This window comes from Durio zibethinus, chromosome 21, assembly GCF_047325235.1.
Source record: "Durio zibethinus cultivar Kanyao isolate XHJ-2024 chromosome 21, ASM4732523v1, whole genome shotgun sequence".
Classification (NCBI taxonomy): Eukaryota; Viridiplantae; Streptophyta; class Magnoliopsida; order Malvales; family Malvaceae; genus Durio; species Durio zibethinus.
In genome coordinates, this window is record NC_143182.1 from 18,145,148 (window position 1) to 18,169,362 (window position 24,215).

The window sequence follows — 24,215 nt, forward strand, 5'->3', positions numbered from 1 at the left end:
TTTCTGGCTGATGTTGTGCCCTAGATCTTTCGCTGCATTTTCTTTCACTTATCTTGGCTATTTTTAAATTTCTGTTGGTTCTTTCCAATATCTTTGGAAACAGGATGTCCTTTATCTAGATAACCTTGAAGGAAGTGTTGCTGTTTTGAGAAAACTTGCTAATGAATGGAAGGAGCATTCTGTGAAACATTCAACGCTTGATCCTTTGAGGGAAACTTTAAACAGTTTTAGGCAGAAGATAATGCTTTCTCAAAAAATTTAGATAGCATGTTAAATTAATTTAATGATGGCAAGCCTAAGAATCCTGTTCTTATTCATTGGGAGAACTCTTGAACTGCATTCAAACTTGTCATTTAGTATGTATAGCCTAGTTTATAATATCTTCTTTAACTCTTATATATTGATCACAAACTTTGCTTACACATTCTCAACAAGGTAGAACCATTTCTTCCTGCAAGAAAGATGTAGGTCTGTACATTTTCATTCCCCTTAGGTCTTCATGGCCTTTTGTTTGTGCAACTGGAACAGCAATATGTGATTTTATTAGTTCGCTTCCTATACCCTTATTGATAACATGGATATTTTTTTTCGCTTACAATTGGGACCTCCAGAAACCAACATTGGGTGCATATATTTTCACATGCTTTTTATGGTTTTCTACAGAGTGGAACTGATACTGGAGTTATAGCTAACTCGTTCCATTTGGTTTATAAATAGAATGAGAAAGCAGAAGATGATGTCATTGAAGGAGTCTGACAATTACTGCAAGTTGATTTTGGGACGGTTGTCAAAAGGACATGGCTGCTTGAAAGGTGTGTTAGTCGCCTTTATTGCACTAGTTGCAGGTGCCGCTGCCTTCTCCCAAAATGCCCAATCTTTGGACTTAGATAAGTTGTCTGCTATGTTTAATCCATCTCAGGCATGAGGTTATTCTCGACCAGAGTTCAGCAGCCATAGGTTTAATTATGTTCACAATAGGACACATCTTTAAGATTTAGGGCAGAGTCTCAAATGGTTTTTCCCACTTAATTTTTTAATTCTTTCAGGTTTTTACTGATACTTAAAAATCAGAACTCTGACAGGCAAAGTGTGAGTTGACAGCCTGATATTGATATATCTGGTTTTTGGTGTTCAAGTGCTATCATTGCAAAATAGTCTTTTTTTTTTGGTTAAATTGTGAATATTGCAAAATAGATTTACATAATGAAATCAAATGGGGGAATGAATAATAGTGGAAAGAAATCATATAGTTATGTTTTTGTTTTTGTTCTAATTTATATTTCTAGTTTTTCCTGATAAGAAAATGCCGAAGTGTTTAAAAGAATATCCATTAGATTGACGTGTTACAGTTTGGGTACAAAATTCTATTTGCAGTTTGCTGTATTCCGTTACTTTGTGTGTTAGCGAACTAGCATAATCATGTATGCTAGTCAGATTTCTGGTGATATCAATTCGGATGAAAATTTTTGAAAAGAAATCGAATAAATTATCCATAACTAGTCATGGAGTTATTTATCTGTTATGTTTTACAATAGTTGCTCTACAAAATTTATTTCATAGATGCTAGCACTTATTACAATTATACACCATCCACTCATAAAAAAAAAAAAAGGAAAAGAAAGTGTAGAATACACTGTCTATGTCCTTCTACAATAAATCTTTACTAGATAGGTAATCAAAACCTGTTTTTGCAATATAATCACCCAACTTATGATAAATAATGAAACAATTTTTATCAAATTTATTTATAATAAACCTTATTCACGATGGGACTAGCTTTGCATATAGCAACTAATGGCTGAACTTTAGGCATGGTGGTTCCTTTTCCTTCTGTCATCTCAATTTCCTTGCCATCAAACCTTTCCCACTTAAAGCATTGAATCAAAGATCCTAAAGTTAATCCCACCATTCGCTGAGCAAGGCTTGCTTCAGGACATGCCCTCCTTCCTAACCCAAATGGCATTAGCTTGTGAGAATATTCTCCTAGTTTCTCACCATTTTCAAATCTCTCTGGCTTAAAACTAGTTGGATCATCCCATGGTTTTGGATCCCTATGAATGGCCCATGCATTCACCAATACAATCGCACCATGTGGCACATTGTATCCACCTATGGTACAATCACTGGTTGGCATGTGTGCGATCAGACGAGGAGCTGCAGGGTATAATCGAAGTGTCTCTAATATAATACTTTGAAGGTAATGTAGCTTGAAAACATCTTGTTCATCAATCAGGTTTTCTTGACCAATTTGATTGTCTAGTTCAGCTCTGGCGTTTTTCTATACTTCTGGGTGATTTAGCTAATTGGACATTGCCCACTTTATTGTGACTGCTGATGTAGCAGTTCCTGCAAGTATTATCTCCCACACAACAATGTTAATTTGCTAGTTTAGGATATTTTGCCTTCTAAAAATGATTATATAATCCAATTGAGTTAAATTTTGAATTCAAAACCGAATATCTTTCGATATTAAAATATTGAAAAGTACAGATTCAACAAATTACCAATATGAACCCTTTGATAATTTGGTCGGTGTAGTAATGAGGCTGAGATTCTTGAAAGGGAAGAAGGAGATCAATCATACTATTATTTTCCTCCCTCTTACTTTGGTGATTGTTAATCAAAGTTTGCAAGAACGTGTCCATCCTTTTTCCAACCTTCTTCACCTTTTTTTCAAACCCTTCACCAAACCAGCTCAATATAGGCAAGAAATCTGCTGGATTTGCTGTTCCACCGTTCTTGAATACCTCTGGTATAACTTGCCTATATTCTCTTGCTTTTGCTGCATTCGTCACTTCTTCTACATAGTACCGCTTCCCAGCCACCATCCTCATTGTGTTATTAAAGGTCATGTGAGAGTCAAGGTTTTAAATAGCGTCCGCAACGTGGCATAACGGCCACTATTTAGTGGTAGCATTACCTACTGCTTCCGTTATTCACTTGCGATGGGGGTGTCACTGGCAATCACACCTATAACGGCTGTTTGTGATTGTAAATAGTGACATAACTGAAAAAAAAAAGTTGTAACAAGATGTTAAAGCGCTATTTACATTTTTCTTTCATCAAATAAAATGAAAAAACATTCTAAAATGATAAGAAAATAATGCCCCAAGTTTAAACTATTTAATCAAATTTAAGCTTCAATCAAAATAATCAAAACTCAGATAGTATAAAAACAAAGCTTTAGTACGGAAACCAACCTTCAAACGGCTAAACCCATTTTGTCACCCTATGAGATCTTTGGGTTCAGCAATTTAAGAACTGTGTGATCCCGTTGCAAATAGCTCCCAAATCAATCCAATGGAAGGGAGAGAGTTGAAATCACTTGAAGGAAAGACAAGAGGTTGGATAGGGTTATGGGTGACTATTTTGGAATGAAAAAGCAAAGTGAATAGAGAGAGAAATACAAGAGGGAGGTTGATGTCGAATATAAATTGATTTTTATTTTTTATTTTGGTCATCTCTTTATTTTACTTTTTGGGAAACGGGTATTTAAATTTTTTTATTTTATGATTTGGATAAAAATTTAATAAAGTTGTTAGTTATTAAATAATGAATTTAATTTTTAAATATCTAAAAAATAATTTTACAATAAAAATTTAATATTATTAAGTATATTTATTATTAATTTTTGTATACCTAATGTTTTTGATAAAAAGTTTTATAACAAAAGTAAATGATAGGAAATAAGTTTTTGAGAATGTTTTGAAGATTTTAAATTTTAGATAAAAATTTTGAAAGAAAATGAGAGATGATATGTACAAGTGTTTTTACATGTATCTATACCACATAAATATATTTTAATTTATTTACCTTAATAATTGTATTTTAAAATGTTTAAATGTTCATTATTGTTATTTTTAATTAGTTTAATTTATAATATTAATTTCATAATGATAATTTATCATCAATCATATGCATTTATAGCATTTATATCGACAAAATTCATAGATATATTAATGATCAACATTTTAGATATGTACATTGATTATGACTCAAAACTAAAACATATAAAATATTTATTTTAATATATAAATTAAAAAATTAAAATATTATAAATTACTTTAAATATGGTAAGCATGTTTTTTATGATAAGTTTTCAAATTTTAAAAAAATTTACGATTACGATAAACGTGATTATTGTTATTTTATCCATTATATTTATAACCATAATAAAACGTGACACGATAAAAAATATAGGTACGACCACAATTTAAATCCCTCGAGTCATTAAGCATGCATTTCAGCTCCACTTTTGCGAACTCTTGACGTGAATCAGTCGACAATTTTAGCAACAAGCACCTGATTTCGTCTTTTCGAACAGTCACGGAGGCGTTTAGACGAGTTGATGAGAAGATTTCAGTGGCACCAATTCGACGTAAGTTGCGCCAATGATCACCATAAGACGATGCTAGAACTGTGGTACAGTTGTAGCCTAACTGTTTCCCTATGATAAACTTGGGGCGATTGACAAAAACTATATCGTTCTTGATGAAGCATTCCTCGGCTGCGGTTGAAGATGGTTCTACAACAAGAAGCCGAGAACCGAGGTGGAGGGAGAAGATTGGACCATATTTTTGTGAAAGAATATGGTACAAACGATGGATGGGGACTTTAGGAGGTGAAGGTGGCCAATTATGGGAAGTGATGGTGGGCTTGGAGGGAGGTTTTTGGGGTGTTTTCTTGATTGAAACAACAAGTTTAAACAAAGGAGGAGAAAGACAAAAGAAAGAAATGAGCAAAGAACTGTTGCTTCTTCCATTGTTTGATTTGCTTCTGGTAGCTGTGTTAGTTTGATTTTTTTTTTTTTTTTGGTGGTGTATAGAAATAAAATGTATTTGCTTTTACAGAGGGGCGTAATATGAGTATTGCCCAAGAAATAATGGTAAAAAGTTTGGACCCATCTTTCAATAGGTGGAATTTTCCGAGTTAGACTACTTCTAACATGCATCATACTCATGTTCTTTCTTAGCTTATTTTAATTTCCCACTCTTTATTATTTTAGATCAACAGTCTTTTTGTTTGACTTGCCTTTTCTCAGAGGAGTATCCGGTTTGCTTGGGTAGGAGATATTGTTGTCTTAGAGACTTTGTCATCATTTGCCTGTCTTTATAAATTATTTTATTTGAATCAAATATGATTGAATCAATTAGTAGAAAATCATTTTTTTACGTTAAAACTTAGAAATTACGCTTTGATTATAGTTTCTTAAAAAAGTAAATGTAATTAATTTAATCAAAATCAAATCAATTACAAATTAAAATTAATTAAGAAAAAAATTTAAATTATCTTATATCAATATAATTAATTTCATCAAAATCAAATCACATTAAATAAAAAACATTAAATAATAGACATAACAATTATCAAGATTTTCTTTGTGTCAAAAAGTTAGACTATTCAGTAGGAAAGTTACTTTTTTATCAAAAACTTTGATTTTTAATATAAAATATAAAAAATAAAGAGAATTAAAATAAAATGCAAAAGAATATGTAAACTATAGTTAAAATGTAATTGATATCAACATATTTTTTTCTCAGTACAGAAGAAAAAAATTTAAAAAAAATGAAATATACAAAATAAAGCATGTCATATTATAAAACAACAAAAAATCTGCTATATCATTAAAAAGTTTTACTCTATGATCATTAAGTATTTATAGCCTATATAAAAAAATCCCAGATTTTAAACCAATACGAAATGTAAATGCCCTAAGCCCTGCACATATATCAAATGAAAAAAAAAATCCAAATGTTAGATAACAAATAGGTATCATTTATCAATTATATAAGCTAACTACATATATTGTAAAGAACTTTCCTTAACCAAATACAACAATTTATATCAAGAATATTACAATTATTTGGGTCAGAAATAGATAATTAGCAAAAAATCAATAGAATACTTAACGAAATTTCATAAAAAAGAGAAACTTTTTTCACTTTTAGGCAAAAAATATAAACAAACCACTTACATTTGACATATGAGAGAAATTAATCAAGTTTGAAGGATATTGTATTTTTTGTGGTTACACTTAAATCTTCAAGTTGGAAGCCAAATTTCATGAAATATTTGAGAATTTTTACATCAAGCATGACCAAACAAATATAGCAATATAAAGAAAAAAGATACAAAGTGATAAAAGGTAATCATTCAAATTAAAACTGGCAAGAAATTGTAAACATTCAAACTAAGTTTTCATTTCCATTACACGATAAAGGTAAAAAATTAAAACTAATCAAAGCATTCCTAATTTGAAATATAAATTATTAAAAATACTAAGGTTTTGGGTGGGTGGAGCTTTACTTAGATGCAAAGCCAATGCAACTGGAGAATAGCCTCTTATATAGTTTAACATATCAAGATACCATATTTATAGTAAAGACTTTTTTGGTAGAACATAATCAATAGGAAAGTATTGGTGTCGAGCTTTGATTTGAAGGTATTCTTGTGAATGCAAAAGAGAATGATGATTAGAGGTAAAGGTAGGGAGTGTTCTCTACGTTTGCACTCTGATATGTAAGTAAAAAAAGATTAAGTCAAAAAGAAAGTGAGAAGCAGGAAGGAGAGAGAAGTGAATGGGATGAACCTAGCTTAATGGTGCCTGAGTTTTCATATTTGTAGGTAAGCTGAGGGGGTCAATAATAGGACAATTAGGACAAGTATGAATTGAAGTGGCACTGACTATGTTAGGCCAACTTGACATGTTAGGTCAGACAAATGACAAAGATGCCTCTGGTTGTCTATTGAATGCTTCAAGAAGGGAAAAGACTACTATACCCTTTTGACCATCAAATGCCCCTAACACTTTATCCTCTTATCAGGCAGTCTAAGTATCAAATTGCCAAATTTGTTACCGACTTCCTCGATGTGGGACAGATTGGCTGCATGGTTCATCAAAGGCCGACGTTGCAAGAGGAGGTCGATTTTGGACGATAACTAACTTTGAACAACGATTCAACCTGGTGGTTATCCGATCTCATGCATGTGTTCTAAACGAAGTGCATAATTAATTTAAAGATTGCTAAGGTGATAATTGTCTGGAGTGAGGGGGCAATAATAGGACAATTAGGACAAGTATGAGTTGAAGTGGCACTGACTTGTTAGGCCAGCTTGACATGTTAGGTTAGACAAATGACAAAGACACCCCCGGTTGTCTACTGAATGCTTCAAGAAAGGAAAAGACCACTATACTCTTTTCACCATCAAATGCCCCTAACACTTTATCCTCTTATCAGGCAGTCTAAGTATCAGATTGTCAAATTTGTTACTGACTTCCTCGATGTGGGACAAATTGGCTGCATGGTTCATCAAAGGCCAATGTTGCAGGGGGAGGTTGATTTTGGATGATAACTAACTTTGAGCAACGATTCAACCTGGTGGTTATCCGATCTCATGCATATGTTCTAAATGGAGTGCATAATTAATTGAAAGATTGCTAAGGTGATAATTGTCTGGGGTGATTCGAGGTTATTGTTAAAGTTCATCTAGCCGTGGTGAAACTTGTATCTTTTTTCAAAAATTTGGATTTGAGCCTCTATTTTGGACCCTAAAAGTGAACTAGTCTCTCGATTTACCTTTGATAGTTGTCCAATTTAGTCGACCCGATCTAGGATTCATCTGGTTAGGCTAGTCTGATAGTATTAAATAAGCAGAGAGGTGCTTTGAATGGAAAGATTTAAAGCAGAAAGATGAAAAGACGTCTACCCACCTATGCTTCAACACATGGTGCGAAACTTGCCATCCCTCTGGTCTGTAATGCATCTATATAATGGGTTGGTAGGGTTTCAACTTTTCACTTGTCACTTTTTTTACTTTCAATCTGACCTAAAATTTTTTATCTTAACAACTTTCTAGCCTTTAAATTTTTTTTACATCCACTTTGATATATATTTCTAACCATTTCTTCTAGTACGAGTTTTGAAGGGGTTGATAGTTATAGAGTAAAGCAAAGATGAGGTCAGTGAGAACAGTAGGATGACAACTTGATCCCCCTTATTATTGAGGGTTGCAACTATGAAAGGATAGTTTATTGGTTCAACTCAATGTCCGAAAAAGGGCAGCGATGCAATGAAAAGAATGCTCAGGCAAGAGGCAAGCGAGTTTTGAGCACTGAAGAGATGTGTGCTCAAATCGACTTTAAACTTTAAAATCCACCTATTTTTTTCGTCTCTCAAGTTGGTCCATCTTTTATGGTTGACCTTTCTTCCTCTTTGGTCTTCTTTCTTTTGGGGTTCGATCTCTTCCACCTCCTACCACTTTTACTTTCCTCCCTCAATTCATTATTTTGGATATCTTGTCCTCTTTTAAGGGGTCTCTACTTTATTTTTCTTTCCCTAAGATTGAACTGCTTTTATTCACTACTTTTCATTGAGATTCATCTTCTACCTAATAGTCAGATTCTTATGATAAAAAAGGTTTCAAGGAGGAACAAGAGGAAAGAAGTACCTTGGTCGAAAAAAATGATAACGATAGGGAAAGTTGTAGAGCAAGATGAACTCACTGAGATCTTTGTATATACTTCATATGACCTCGGCGTGATCCCTAAAGATGTAATGAACAAGCTAAAGGGTAGAGCAAATTCAAAAAATTATCCTAACATATGCTCGACTCATCACGTTTAAGCTTTGAGTATCGTTTTTCTTTTTTTCTAGAAATGGGTATAGTATAATAATGCCAAACTCCTCATATCGGGTCACTAATAGACTAGAGCCACATCAGCTCTATGTATATTAGGATTCGTTCATGACCAGCTTAAGGTTTCCACTTCATCTTTTATTCACTTTAATTTTTAATACTTATAATTTGACCATTACTCAGCTTAGCCTAAATTCTATTCGGTACATAGTTATTTTTATTATTCTTTGTTGACAATTGAATATTTTTCCTTCTCTCTCTATTAAGGGAGTTCTTCTCTTTTAAAAAATCCTAATGATAGTAAGTGGTTTTATATTATAGCTCGGTCAAACAAAAAACTTCTCATCGATTGTTTGAGCATAATAAAGAATTAAAAGCTGCTCTTTCTATGCCTTGAGAAACAAAAGGCTAATAAAGATGGCAAGCTTGAGGTTGAGGCTTAGAAAATAAAAAGTAAACTCAACTCCTTTGTGGATGCACTAGTGGCCCTCTCCAGACTCGATCTGTCAGATCAGGATAAAATTTTAGATTTTACATATAAGGGAGAGCTCGTCATTGATGCTTATAAGCTGACCTCTCAAAAAGTGATAAACAAGATAAAATATTAGGGTAAGTTTAAGGTAACCTCGAAAGGTTTTATTTTAAATTAATTTTTCATTTAACTTTTAGCTTGGTTTTGCAAATATGGTTGAAGTTGATGAATGTTTCAATGTCTTATTATACCAATATGCCCCAAGGCCTAAATAGGATAAGAAAAAGATTTAGCTTAAGGCCTTGTCACATGGGGGAGACAAAGTAGTTAGTACAGCTATACCCCGCACTCCCTTAGGTCAAAAATCAAAAGTTATGATAAATCAGGATCTGTCCTTCATATCGACACTGATACCACCCCTTCTAATCAAAAACCCATTATGGAGATCTTGTCCTCTACTTCTAAGAACTCTGAGGCTAGGGTATTGAGGCCTAACTCAGAGAGAATATCCATGAGGTTGAAGTTTACTCCAATGTATGATCTCGTCTTCAACCTAGATGCTGCCAGTAGGCTCTACAAGGTCACGATTCCTCTTTTTGGTGAATACCTCTTGACCTTAGCTCGATCTTTTGTTATTGTTATTGTTTTTATTTTCTTAAGTCTAAGGTCTTTCCATGCAATCTAAAAAAAATTTCCACCTCAGCTTATAGAGAATAGCAATTAGGCCCTCCATCATGCTTATCTTGTTATTGGACATATACTAAAGGTTAAAAAAGATATGGCTGCCCTTGCTGAAGAGCACAGGAAGAGCTCAGAGGCATTGGACAACATCAGATCAAGCCTTAGTGCATCTCACAAGAAAAAGGTTGAGCTGAGAAAAAAGGTAGACGAGCTAACAAAGAAGTTAGAAGTCATCTCAGTAGACAAGGCATTAGTCAAATTGATGAAAGAACAGGTTAAGCTGAAACTTAATGATGCTTAAGCCAAAATTACGCGGCTAAAATCTGAGCTGAAGGGTCGAGACAAGAGGAAGAAGGGGCTAAAAGTGAAAGTTGTGGAGAAATATAAGACCTCTGATGAATGTCTCTAGGTGAAGGTGAAATTTTTTAGAAAAAACATTATTGGTGCCTTCCAGCTAGCCAAAGATAAAGTATAATTCAAATTCTCCATTTTTAACCTTTACCTCTCTAATATTGACATTAACAATATCAGATCGAGGCCTTGTTAAAGCCAGCCCAAAAAAAATGAGGAAGAGAAGGAAGAGGATGAAGATGAAGCCCTAAAAGATGAGATGGAAGTCGTCATGGGGATAAAAAAAGAAGATGTAGAGGTTGTCGAAGCTGAGGTCATCCTTCCTGCTCTACTGATGAGAGTATTTCTCTCATCACTGCTACTTTTGATGAATGAATTTTGTAATTTTTTGTTTAACTTTGTAAATTTTTTACTTTGAGGTCAGCTTTTTGTAAAGACTTCCTATACTTCTACCTATGTATTTTGTTATAATGAAATAGAAAAAAAAAATTTCTCAACTTTCAGCTCTAATTTATGATTGTTTCTTTTTATTTACACAAATTTGAAAACAATTACCCAATCTAAAAGCAGATAATTAGACTACAGACTTGCATAATTACTTTAAATTAGATTAACATAGTTACAAGTTATAGGTCAAATTTCTTCAAATCACTTAAAGACAAGCTCATTGAAGATAATTTAATTCATGTGTTCATGTACAAAATAATATTAAGTGTAAGTTCGATTAGAATCGATCTATTGATAATAGATCTTTATTTATATTTCACATCTTTAGGATGGTAGTGCTATTCATAAAATAATACAAGTGTAAGCTCGATTCATATCGAGCTACTAATAGTAAATCTTTAAGTTATCTATGTTCTATGTCTTTGGAATGGTGTCACCATTTAGATTCTATAATTTATAGGTTGCATCATGAGCAACCTTTTTAACATTATACGGTCCTTCTTATGTCGAAGCCAACTTGCCATCTTAGTCATCTACCTCTAAAACTTTAACTTTTCTAAGTATCAGGTTACCCTTCTTGATGTACTTATACAAGACCCTCTTATTATAATAATTAGCTACCTTTTGCTAGTAGGTTACAATTTGTGTTAAGGCTATGTCTTTTTATTCTTCAATGAGGTTGAGGTCACTCTGAGTGTCTCTTCATTTTTTTACTTTCGAGGCCAATTCAATTCTTAAGCTCAGTAGGCCAATCTTAACTGGTACTATGGCCTCTATTTCAAATGTCAAGTGAAAATGGGTTTCACCAGTAGGCACCTTCGTGGCTATTTTCAAGGCCTACAAAACTCCCAATAGCTCATTGGCCTATTTTTCTTTTGTCGCATCAAGCTATTTTTTTTAGAGGTTCTAATATTGTTTTATTTGCAGCTTCAACTTACCCGTTAGACTAAGGATGGGCAACTAAAGTAAACATGAGGTCATGTGAAAATTTGAATACCATTCCTTAAACTTCAGGTTATCAAATTGTTTGCCATTATCTGTCATTATAGACTAAGGTAATCTGAATCTATAGACTATGTTTTTTCATATGAATTTCTCGACTTGTGTTTTCGTGGTGATGGCTGGGCTTTTAGCTTCCAACCATTTTGTGAAGTAATCTATTACAACTAAGATGAATCACCTCTAACCTATGGCTGGGGTGAATGGTTTAAAGACATCTATTCCCTACTACATGAATAGCCATGAGTTGATGATAAGAGTGAGCTCGATTAGGGGAAAATGTTGTATGTGGGCAAATCTCTAACACTTGTCACATCTTTTCACTAGTTTGATCGCATCCCTCTTGATGGTGGGCTAGTAATAGCCCTACATCAGCACTTTATAAGCCAAAAGCCGATGTCTGAGGTGATTTCCATATATTCTTTTATGAATTTCTCGTAAGACGTACTCTATTTTTTCTTTATCAATACATTTTAAGTAGGGCAGACTAAATGATCTTTTATATAATTTTTCCTTGATCACTGTGTACTGAGGGGTCTTTTTAATCAATGCGTTAACTCAGACTCTTTCATTGGGTAACATTCTCATGATTAGGTATGCTTCAATTAGCATCATCTAGGTTTTTTTCTCTGACCTATAAGATGGGCTTATCTTTGGTGCTTTTATACGCTAGTTCTTCTACTAGAACTTGGTCTGGACTTTCCATTACTACTCCTGAAGCCAACATAGATAGGGAGTTTGTTATTGAATTTTTTGACCTTGGTATCTTTTTCATCTCGACTTTCTTGAAGTCGATTACCAATGCTAGTGCTTTATCGAGTTATTTTTAGATTCCATTTTCTCGAGCTCTGAACTCTCCATTTATTTAACCAACCATTAGTTGGGAGTCACTATAAGTAGTTATATGTTGAACATTCAGTTCAGTTGCTAACCTTAAGCCGACTATCAATGCCTTATATTCAACTTCATTGTTGGATGCCCTAAACTTGAATCTCAAAACGTATAGGTATTGTAGCCTTTTCGGACTAATCAGAATGAGGTTAGCTCTTTTGTCTTAGCTTGTAGCAAACCTATCGACATAAAGCTTCCAATTATCCTTATCCAAGGTTTTCTTTTTTTTCTCAAACTATCCTTTTAGTTGTATCAAGGTACATTTCACTATGAAATCTATCAGCACTTGTGATTTTAATGTCAATCTAGGTAAGAATTGTAGATCAAATTTGCTAAGCTTTAATACTTATTTGATTAGCCTTCTCGATATTTTAGGCTTCTGTAAGACTTGTCTTAATGGTTGATTGGTTAAGACGTAGATCATTTGGGCTTAAAAGTATGACGTGAGTTTTTAGCTGAGGTGACATGGCATAGGCTAATTTTTCTATATTGCTATAGTTAACTTTAGGCCCTATCAATACTTTGCTTACAAAATAAATCGATCATTATTTTTTTTTTTTTAGACTAAGATTAAGCTGATAGCCTGATCTGTGTGGCTAAGTTTAAGTATAATGTTTCGCCAATCCTTAATTTAGATAGGATAGGCGAAAAGGATAAAAGCTCTTTGAGTTCGTCAAAAGTTTTTTGGCATTGAGAAGTGTACCCAAAGTTTGAAACATTCTTAAAAATTTTGAAAAATGGTAGACATTGTTCTGTTAATCTGGATATGAATCGATTGAGCACATCTATTCTATCTTTTAACATCTATACTTCTTTTACCAAGGTTGATGTCTTCATTTCTAAAATTGCTAAACCTTTTCGTGGTTTGCTTTTATCCCTCTTTGGTTGATCATGCAAATGAGAAACTTGCCTGATGTAACCTCAAAAACATATTTGCTTGGGTTAAGTCTTATATCATACTTTTTCAAAGTGTTGAAGGTTTTTTTGAGGTCCTTTAAATGTTTAATCAAACTCTTGCTCTTGATTATCATGTCGTCTACATGTACCTTAATATTACGATCGACCTGGTATTTGAATGCCTTGTTCATCGATCTTTGGTAGGTCATCTCTACATTCTTTAATCCAAAGGGCATAACTTTTAATAGTAAAGGCTTTTTTCAGTAATAAAAACTATTTTATCCTTGTCTGCTTTTAATATTTTTATCTGATTGTATCTAGAATAGGCATTTATACAGCAAGAAGGTCATGCTCAGCACTATCATCTACTAGTCGATTTATGCTAGGAAGGGGGAAGCTATCTTTCAGACAAGCTTCATTCATGTTAGTAAAGTCCAAACACATTCTCAATTTTTCACTGTGCTTTTTGACCATGACCACATTAGCTATCCACTCTGGGTCGTAAGCCTTCTTAATAAAGTTAGCTTATAATAATTTGTCAATTTTTTTCTTAATAACATGTTGTCTTTCGAAGGCAAAAGTTCTTTTCTTTTGTTAAACTAGTTTGACATTGGGATTAGTGTGTAGTCTATGGACCATCACTTTGATATCAATTTTGCGCATATCAAATGGTGTCTAAGCAAACAAGTTGGCATTATCTTTCATGAGTTGGATCAGTTGGTCCTTATATTAGAGCTTGGCTATGATATATATATATATTTGTTAGGAATGTTGTTCCATAATGAAATTGTCATGAGGTCCTCAGTCGACTCAAGTCAATTTATGTCTAAATCTAGTCTTTGATCGATTATCTCTTTTTATTCCATTAAGTTGAGATCATTTCTTGTGAAAATAGATCCCGATGTGATGATTAGTATATTAAACAACTTGTTGAATGTATTAGTAGAAGTGAAGTATATTCTTCATTTAATACTGTGTTTTGGTCGACGTGTTAGTCGATCTAAGTAACATCAAATTTTTGGTACCAACTTAGAAGCTCGATGGTTCCTACTGTTGCCTTAAAAAATTCAAGACATAAAACAAAATTAAAGTTTTTCTGAGCTTAGGAGATCAAAGTGGCTTAAGAGCGTACTTCTCCCAAGTCAATTTTTTATTTTATGTTTTTGTTGATAGTTTTCTATTTCTTGTCAGTTTTTTGTATCGGTTCTTCTTTGCTTTCAACCTCAGTATTGGCTGAGTTGCTTGTCTACTTCTCAATTCTACCCTTCATTATTGTGATATATTATTATCGTGTCGTGGATTAGTCTTTCTGAACTTCTTCAACTTCTACTAGTGTTGGGAATTTCACTTTCAAATGGGGAGCTAAGGTTATAAGCTGCATAACAGATTGGCTAGGTTAGCCTAATATCATGTTATAGGTAGATGAGACATCCACTAACATGAATTTCATAACCAAGGTGATTGTCTTTGGTTCAGTCCCTAAAGAGATCGAGAGCTTAATAGTTCCTCTTACAGGCACTTACTCATTTCCAAACCCCATTAACGTGGTGGTATTCAGCTTCAATTGATCTTTGCCAATCCCTATTTTTTTTAAACAGTTGTAGTATATAACGTCGATCGAACTTCTATTATCAAATAAAATTATTTTGACCACATAGTTGTACACCAAGGCTATGACCATTATGGCATAATCGTGTGGGTGTTAGATTCCCTCAAAATCTTCTTAGCTGAATGAGATTGACTTGTCTTTCCAATTTTTTTTCATCAAGGTGCCTACTGCCATTATCATGCTCGAGTTAAACTTTTTTTTCACCTTGGTGGAGTTACCTCATGTGATCACATTAATCACTTTAGTGATTGGCCTACTATTGTTAGCTCGACCCTCTTCTTGATTTGAATATTCTTCTCAAGCATCTCTTATTCTTTGATCTGCTCTTCCCTCTCTGCCCCAGATGGGCACTTTGTAGTCATATATGTAGTCCATTTTAAATTGGTTTGGTATTCTCTATCCCATAAATCTTTTCAACTGACTTTATCTTATCAGAGCTTTAATATCATTTTTTAGGTCAACATAGTCTTCGATATTATGGCCAATGTCTTAGTGAAAGGCACATTTTTTGGTTGGATCCTACTTTGTGTTCTATCTCAACGGTTTAGGCCATCTGAGGTTGGGATTTCTTTTGATTTACATTAGAATCTTCTCATGGGAGGTATTTAGTGTAGCGTAGCTTTTTTCTCTACTGGGGCATCTAACCCTATGTTGTCTCTCTCTTAAGGGTAGATTGTAGATTCTTTACCTTTTTTATGATCGAAAATGAGGGATGAGCCTCTCTCACCTCAGTTTATTTTTATTGTAGCTTTAGTATTGATGTATTTTTCTGCTATTAGCATAATGTAGGTTAGAGTTTTTGGTGGTTCAAGTGATAATGTCAACTTTAATTGGTACTCCTTATCATTGAGTCCATTAGTCAGTGCGACAACAACGATCGTCTATTCCAAGTCTTTAACTTGTAAAGATTCTACGTTAAAATATATGACATAGCTTTTTAGAGTTTCATTCCGCCCTTAGTGAATTGACATCAAGCTTAGGGTCTTTTTTTAGCTCTTCGATTACTCATAAATCTAGATAGGAATGAGTGGCTGAGCTCTTTGAATGTGGTGATTAAACTTGGCTCCAGACTGTTGTACCAAGATTGAGTTGCACCTTTTAACATAGTGGCTAGACTTTTGTACATTAAAGCCATGTCTGCTGCTTGTATCATCATGTTAGTTCTATAAAGTTCCAAACGATCAAAGGGGTCAGAAGTACCATTATATGTCTCCTAGGTTGGCATTTTAAATCTTTTACATGGTTCTGTCAATCTGATCAGTAAAAGGTGAGGTCTCAAGGAACTTGAGCTCATCCTTAAATGCCACTACTTTCATTTTTAGCTCTTTCTCCATAGCCTACATCTAAGCTTACAAATCTCTTTTCGGTTGAAGCTCATGGTCTATTTGTTTGGATTTTTAGGATGTGGCATGTATGAAATTATGGCTAGGGTAATGATGAGTTGGGTTGATGTGTTCTTCTTACCTAGAGGCCGAGAAGGCTTTTGCCTCTTTCCAGCTTGGTTGCCCAACAATAGCTTCTCAGTTAGGTGTGACTAAGTTTGGCACTTTAAAGACTTGTGGTAGGATTATAGTTTGTAGTATCTATTTAAGAGCTTGTATTTGTTCTATCAGGGCTTAAAATTATTCCATGGTTGATCCCACCTATGGTTGAGTTGGGCAAATAGAATACTAACTTAAGTGAGTTTCTGTTCCAATCAAGATGGCTGCCTCACTTTCCTTTTGGTTTTTTCTTTTGGTGGCATTGTTTTGTGCTTGGCTAATATGAAATGTTTCTCCTGTACTTGGCATGCCAAATGTTAGTGTCAAGCTCCAATCTGAGGGTATTCCTATAAATGCAAAAGGGAAAGACAGTTAAAGACAAAGGTAGGGGGTGTTCCTTACGTTTGCACTCCAACACACAAGTCAATAAAGATTAGGTCAGAAATAAAGTGATAAGTAGGAAAGAGAAAAAAGTGAATAGGATGAACCTAGCTTAATGGTGCCTGAGTCTTCATATTTATAGGTAAGTTGAGGGGAGCAATAAAGGGACAATTAGGACAGGATTGAGCTAAGGTGGCACTAACCATGTGTGAGGTTGGCACAAGTGATAAAAAAGCTCTTGATTGTCTGCTGAATGTTTTGAGAAGGGAAAAGACTACTATACCCTTTTGACCATCAAATGCCCCTAACAGAAAGCTTTATATAAGTTCTAATTGCAAATTAATTTAGGCATACCTTACATCAAAAATTTAGGCATAACTTATGTAAACCAATTATATTGGGTTCTTTAAAAAAAAAAATTCGACTTGTTTATGTTTTGTTTTGGAAAGTCCATACTCCACGCTCCATAATTCAAGATTTGAAATTTTATATTTAAAGTTAATTGTTCTAGAAAACTAATGTGTTCATATGATCATAAATACCAATTAGAAGATATAGAGAAATATTCACCATTAATGAGCTTTCTTCTTAAATTTTGATGTTTTGTATTAGTGATCAAATTAATCATAATTCACTTGTACAAGCAAGGATATTAGATATTCAAAACAAATAAATGTAATCAATTTAATTAAAATAAATTATTTTTAAATTAAAACTATATTAAATTAATCAAATGCATTACATGGCTTTATTGTAGACTATCCATATGTCAAAAAAGTAGATTATCCACATAGGACAATTACCATTTTTATCAAAGGCTTTAGTTTTTATATATTTATATAAGATTTACTCATTGAAGGCAATGATGTTAGATATTCACAATGAATAAATGTAATTAATTTAATTAAAATAAATTATTTTTAAATTAAAACTATATTAAATTAATCAAATGCGTTAATCAGTAGATACATGGCTTTAATGTAGACTATGCACATGTCAACAAAAGTAGATTATCTACGTAGGACAATTATTATTTTATCAAAGGCTTTAGTTTTTATATATTTATATAAGATGTGTCTATTTATTGTATTCATAAATTGTCACTTATAAATTAAAAAAATCAAGTTAAAGATTTGTAACAAGTGCTAAATCACAATCATATAAAGTTAACAAAAATCAAATTAATTTTCTAGCTTTCTCAACGAGATTTCATAAGTCCAACTAAGTATTAAATATGTGTTCTTATTTTCTTTAAAGTTTATTATAATATCTCTCTACATATAATTTTTATTTTTAATTGAACTAATCTTTATCTCATGCTATCCTAAAATCATTTTTCAATAAAAAAAAAAAAGATCGAAACCAATTTATAGAAGGTTAAGAAAAAAAATCATAACGTCTAGTCTCATAGTTTCAAATTCATTCTTTTAAAATTATATTAATGTTTTTGTTTTGATAAGAATATATTGTTTGATGATTGATTGATTTATATTCTTTTATTTCAATTTTAAATTTCTAAAAAAATAAAAAATTCTAATAATTCATTGAAAGATTGTGTAATTAGTAATTCTACAATTAACTTAAAACTTTTGTTATTCTTAAAAGTTTAATACTATCATACTAATATTTCTATGTTATAATGTCATAAATTGATTACTCTTTACTAATATATTGTTTGCATATTATGTGTGTATGCATATATATAAATCTAATAAAAATATATAATATATTAATAATTGCCCCCTTAAGTTTATATATTAAGATCCGTCATTGGTTTGGTGAATAGAATGATAAATAGGATAAGATGATAATTATCCTATATAATATTTGATTTGTACCAAAAGAAAAGGGATATAATTGCAAGGAGAATGAATAATACTCTTGACATAGGATGATTTAATCACCTAAAGTGGGGAGAATTGTTTTCAACCTATAGGATTGAATTCACATGTTCTATTAATATCTTTCAAAATTATATCAATAATTTTAATTGTATAAATTTTGAGAAAAGATAATTTTGAACAATAAATAAAATTATCCTATATATCTTAATTCTTGCATACATTAAATACATGATAAGATAATATTATTTAATCTAATCCTATTTATAATATCACTTTATATTATCCTATCATAATCTTGTATACCAAACATATCTTAAAATTAAAAATCATCTTATTAATTTCGTTTGTAAAGTTAAAAAATTCACTATTAATATATTTAATAATTTCTCTTCAAAATTAATAAATCAACAAAAAGGATTCCTTTTAGAGTTTAAAAACTCCAATGTCCATGTATATAATAATAATAATAAAGATGATGATGATGATGATGATGATGATGCTGATGCTGATGATGATGATGATAGTCAACAGTTAAAAAAAAAAGCTTCAAGTTCAACCATCCTTATTCTCGAAAGATGTATAAAAAATTAAGATTTATAAGTCAAGTTGTTGCAAAAAAAATCACCTTCAAGGATGTTGACATTTTAGAGGTAAAAAAGTTCATTTGGGGTTTTAGATTAGATTAGAGGGCTCCTAACACATCGGATGGTTTATTTTAGACAAGCATGATTTACATTGATTGGGTCCTCTTATGTGTTATCTTCCACCAAGACTTTGTTAAGTCTCTTAACTTATGGAGGTCGACTCTATTTATAGAGGGAGCTTTTGGCTAGTCTTATTCCAAATAAGATTTTCATGTCTTTATTAAAAGATTTGTTTGAGTATTTAGCTCTTTCAATTATGTCTTCGTCGTTTCAAAATTCATTAGAATAAGTTGAACTTGATTTTCTGTTATTATTGTTCCATCTTGTAAACCATTGATTATTAACAAATTAAGAATAAAATTTAAATGCAATAAGTGTCTTATAAGAAATTTAGGAATAAGTACTTTTACATTTTTGCAAAACATATTTATTCTATGAAATACTTTATCAAAAAATTTATCTATGAACTTATAGATAAAAAATAACTTAATTAATAAAAAGAATATTTAAGACATGATATGTATCCTATAATCCATTCAACTAGTCATAGCATACATTAACATTAACTTTGTCAGATTAAACAATAGCATATACCAATATAATTAAATTTGAAGAAATGACCAAGCTTGAATAAATAATAATCCCACTGTCGCACGTATTTGTTTTAACATGAAAATTGTAAGATGTCATTTTCATTTTAGTAACAAAATTAAAGATGAGTTATTCATGTTGTGTAAATGGAAATGTTGATGATATCTAGTAACACCACTGAATGTGATATTTAAGAAAAAAAAATTATCAATTATTTTTAGTGTATGCAACTGCTAGGGATATTTTTGGATCTAAAGGGATATTAGGTTTTTCCTTCATTGGAGAACTTTAACAGATAGCTAAAAATATTTTTGACATTTGAGCTGATTTGTTAAGTCAGGCTAATCTAAAATGTAGAGTGCCACGTCAGCTTAGTTACGTCACTATTCTACCTCATAGACCCCTTATCTTTGGTTTATAATTAGAGCTATCCAGGTTCTATCTATCCATCTTTTTTTTTCTTGTACTTTCCCATTTTTCTCTTTTTCCAACCTCCCCTATTCCAATTGAGTGTCGAATTGCAAATGCAAGGAAAACTCCATGCCTTTGCTCTTAACTGCTCTCTTTCTCATGTAATTTTAGGGTTTTCACCCTCAACTAAGAGCCTGGCACTAACATTTGCCATGCTAGGTAGGGGGATATATTCTTTAGATAAGCTAAGTAACATGCCACCTAAAAAGAGAATTCCTAAGGAAAGAGAGCCGACTGCCCCAGCTAGAACAGAAACCCATGCCAACCAACCTAATAATCGATTTGTACCTTTAGTAGGCCAAACGATGGAACAATTCCTAGCCTTAATTGAACAGATAAAACCCTTCAAGCAAATGCAAGCCCTTAAGAAAATACTCCAAGCTATAACCCCACCACAAACTTCCAAAGTACCTGACCGATCTACCTTCGAAGAAAACAAGTATAGAGACAATCGAGTTATGAAGATATTGAGCCCTCCTCAACTTCTTAAGAAGAAGAGCTTGAACCACCAGCCGCCCTCTACCATTTCTACAACTTTGCATTGACCACCACCCAAAAGACAAAACAACCCATCCCTGAACCCTAACAAAGTAAAGACCTTAAATTTCGGATGCAAGCCATGGAGAAAGAACTAAAAGGGAAAGCCACTTTTGAAGATGAGCTAAAGTTCATGGAGACCTCACCCTTTACTCAAGAAATTGATTGAACCATGCCTCTAAAAAGGTTCAAGATGCTGAACTTGGAAACTTATGATGGTATCTCTAATCTGTTTAATCATTTAGAGCTTTATTGGACTAATATGATAATGTAAGGTGTAGATGAGGCTCTTTTGTACAAAGGATGGCCATAACCCTTAAAAGAGTAGTTTGGTCCTAGTATTGCAGTCTAAAACCAAGGTCTATTACCATTTTTAAAAAACTTAGCCATTCTTTGTTGTCAAGATTTCTCAGTAGCAAAAGAATTAGAAAGACCACCCTAAGTCTGATGTTTATCCATCAAGATAGAAATGAGTCTTTAAATGATTATGTCATGTATTTTAATGTGAAAACACTACAAGTGAAAAACCTAGAGTAAATAGCTATAGTGACTGCCATCTCTAATGGACTCAATGGTAGAGAGTACCACCTGAAGCTTACACTCTTTTTTGAATCACCAAAGACATTAGTTGATGTGTTACTTGTTGCAAAAAAATACATCAACAATAGAGTTATAATGAAAAACTGAAGTGAGAGAGACTCAATCTCTTCCTTAACCAAAAAAAAGGCAAGAAAATCTATAATCCTACCTCAAGAAAGAGACAAAAAGGGCATCTTAGGGCCCAAAGCCCAAGCATAAAACAAAACTACATAGCATTGAATACCTCCGAGAAGATGATTTTAATGCAAATAAAAAAGGACTTCGAGCTTAGATGATCAAAGCCATTGAGATAGAATACTCAATAAGATCCCAACAAGATATGCACATTCCATAAGAACTTTGACCATAACATAAAAGATTGTGTTGACCTAAAAAATGAGATAGAAAATTTTATCAAAAGATGTTGGCTGGGTAGATTTGTGGACCAACCAAGATAGGGATAAGGTAGACTAGACTATAAAAGATGGAATTGAAGAAAAAAGCCAAACCGAAATCTGGGTAGAAGACTAGAGGGGGATAAAGGTAGAGGAGGCTAGAGGAACGATTAGGAGGAAGAGGCTTGACCTATAGACAATTAGCCCATTACAGGCATTATTAATGTGATAACTAGTGGGAGCTCCACTTCAGCTAAAAGAAAATTTGATCAAGGAATGATTATGGCCATTAGGTCATTGGCCAAGAAAGAAAAATGCTAGAAAAATAAGTTGATTTCCTTTAGCTCGAAAGATTTGTAAAGGATCCAATTTCTTCATGATGATGCAATAGTGGTTATCACTATAATATACAACTACATGGTAAGAATAATCTTGTTTAACAAAGGAAGTTCAAACAATGTATTGTATTATGCCACTATATTGAAAATAGGTATAAGTTAAGAAATGGTGAAGCCATTTATCACAACTTTGATCAATTTTAGGAATTAGCACATGCCAATAAAGAAGACAATCAAGCTGCCAATAACATTGGGCACTAAGCCAAGGAGCATCACCTCGATTATTGAATTTATGGTGGTGGATGTGCCCTCAGCTTTCAACATGATTCTAGGTTGACCTAGCTGATTGGGAAAACTATACAAGTGCATAATCAAGACTATAAAGTCTAGATGTCAATCCCATGAGGATTAGTTAAAGACATTCCTAAGCTAAGTACCTATTATCCACATACCTTTCTAAAGTTGATTCGATAAAAAAAAAAGCATGAAAATTAACTACGACAATAAAAGTGAATAAAGCACCAAAACTATAAAAGTAAATGAAAATGAACAAGACAAAAAAAGTAAAATGCAAAATACAATAGCTAAATCAAGCTAAAAACAAATTTGAAGTAAAATTGAAGTAATGAAAATGAAAAATGCACTAAACTTGCAAAATAAAAAATATAAAGCTACAATATGAAAACTATGACTCCAATAATCAAACCTAGTTCTAAATGTTAACAAATTTCACAAAATCAAACCTTAAATAAAAAAAAATTAATGCTCTAAAATAACAACAAAAATTAAATGCAAGTAATGGAAGAAAATTGTAAAATTCAAGCAAAAGGTTGAAAAATCGAAAGTAGCTGTAAATCTAGAAACCAAATTTTAAACTAAAAATCTAGACTTAAATTGCACAAAATCAATGGAATATGAACTAGAAATTAAGAGAACATTAAAGAAACAATGTGAGAAACTAAGTAGAAGAACAATATTGAAAAGAAAGTGCAAGAATTAACTAGAAAAAGTCAGAATTGAAATTGAGTTCACAATAGTATTTACCAATTCAAATGAAAAAAAATTAGACCTAAAATTTTCTAGAAAGAATGAACTAAAATTGAGCTAAGAAATACTGAATCAACAAGTTTACTACATGATTCAACAAATAAATTGCATTAAAAACAAGAAATTCTAGCTCATTGAACTAAAAATTTAAATAGCACATAATTTTGGAAAAACATAACATCACATAAGAAAATTAACCAAAAATTCCATCTACAATTATATATTGCAAATGAACTTCATCTAAGCTAGTAAAACCTAGATCTATGAGTTAACTAGCTAAATCAACAAGAAAATAGCATGATTCAATAAAGAAATCAACTCAACAAACTCAACTTCAAAACAAGTGCAGAATATAGAAAATCAAAACATCATCTAAGAAAATAATCCAAATGGCAATGAAATGTAAAGAAATAAATTAAATCAAGTAAGAATCAACAAGTTAACAAGTAAAGCTAAGGATTTGGAGTGAAAAGAAGGCAAACAACTTGCTAAGGAAAGAGTAGTTCCATGCCAAACTTGATTGATCACATTTGACCTGCACCTATCACCTACATCTTAATGAATGTTCCAAGCTTGATCTAGAATGCTGTTATATGAGTTTGAGGCTGAATTTTTAATATGTTGTACCTAATTGGATTAGGAAACTATGAAAAAAATTGAGTAAAAACAAGTAAGATTTGAATGAGATATCATAAAAAAATTATAGGCAGGTCAGAATTGCCAAATTCAAAAATAAATTTGAGTATCAATAAAAAATCAATAGATTTGAGCTAGAAATCAATAAAATTTGCAAGTTTCAATGCCAAAATCATAAAGAAAACTGAAAAATACTTGAGAAAATGTAAAATTGCAATCAAAATCAATAGAAAAACATGAAGATCAAGGGCTATTTGGTTGCTAAGAAAATAAAATGCAGTAAAAGA

General features: G+C 32.3%; 1 pseudogene; it reads right to left on the reverse strand.

Annotated features, from left to right (window-relative positions):
• Positions 1 to 1,741: 1,741 nt before the first annotated feature.
• Positions 1,742 to 5,212, reverse strand: LOC111306288 (cytochrome P450 81Q32 pseudogene; annotated as a pseudogene).
• Positions 5,213 to 24,215: the final 19,003 nt, after the last annotated feature.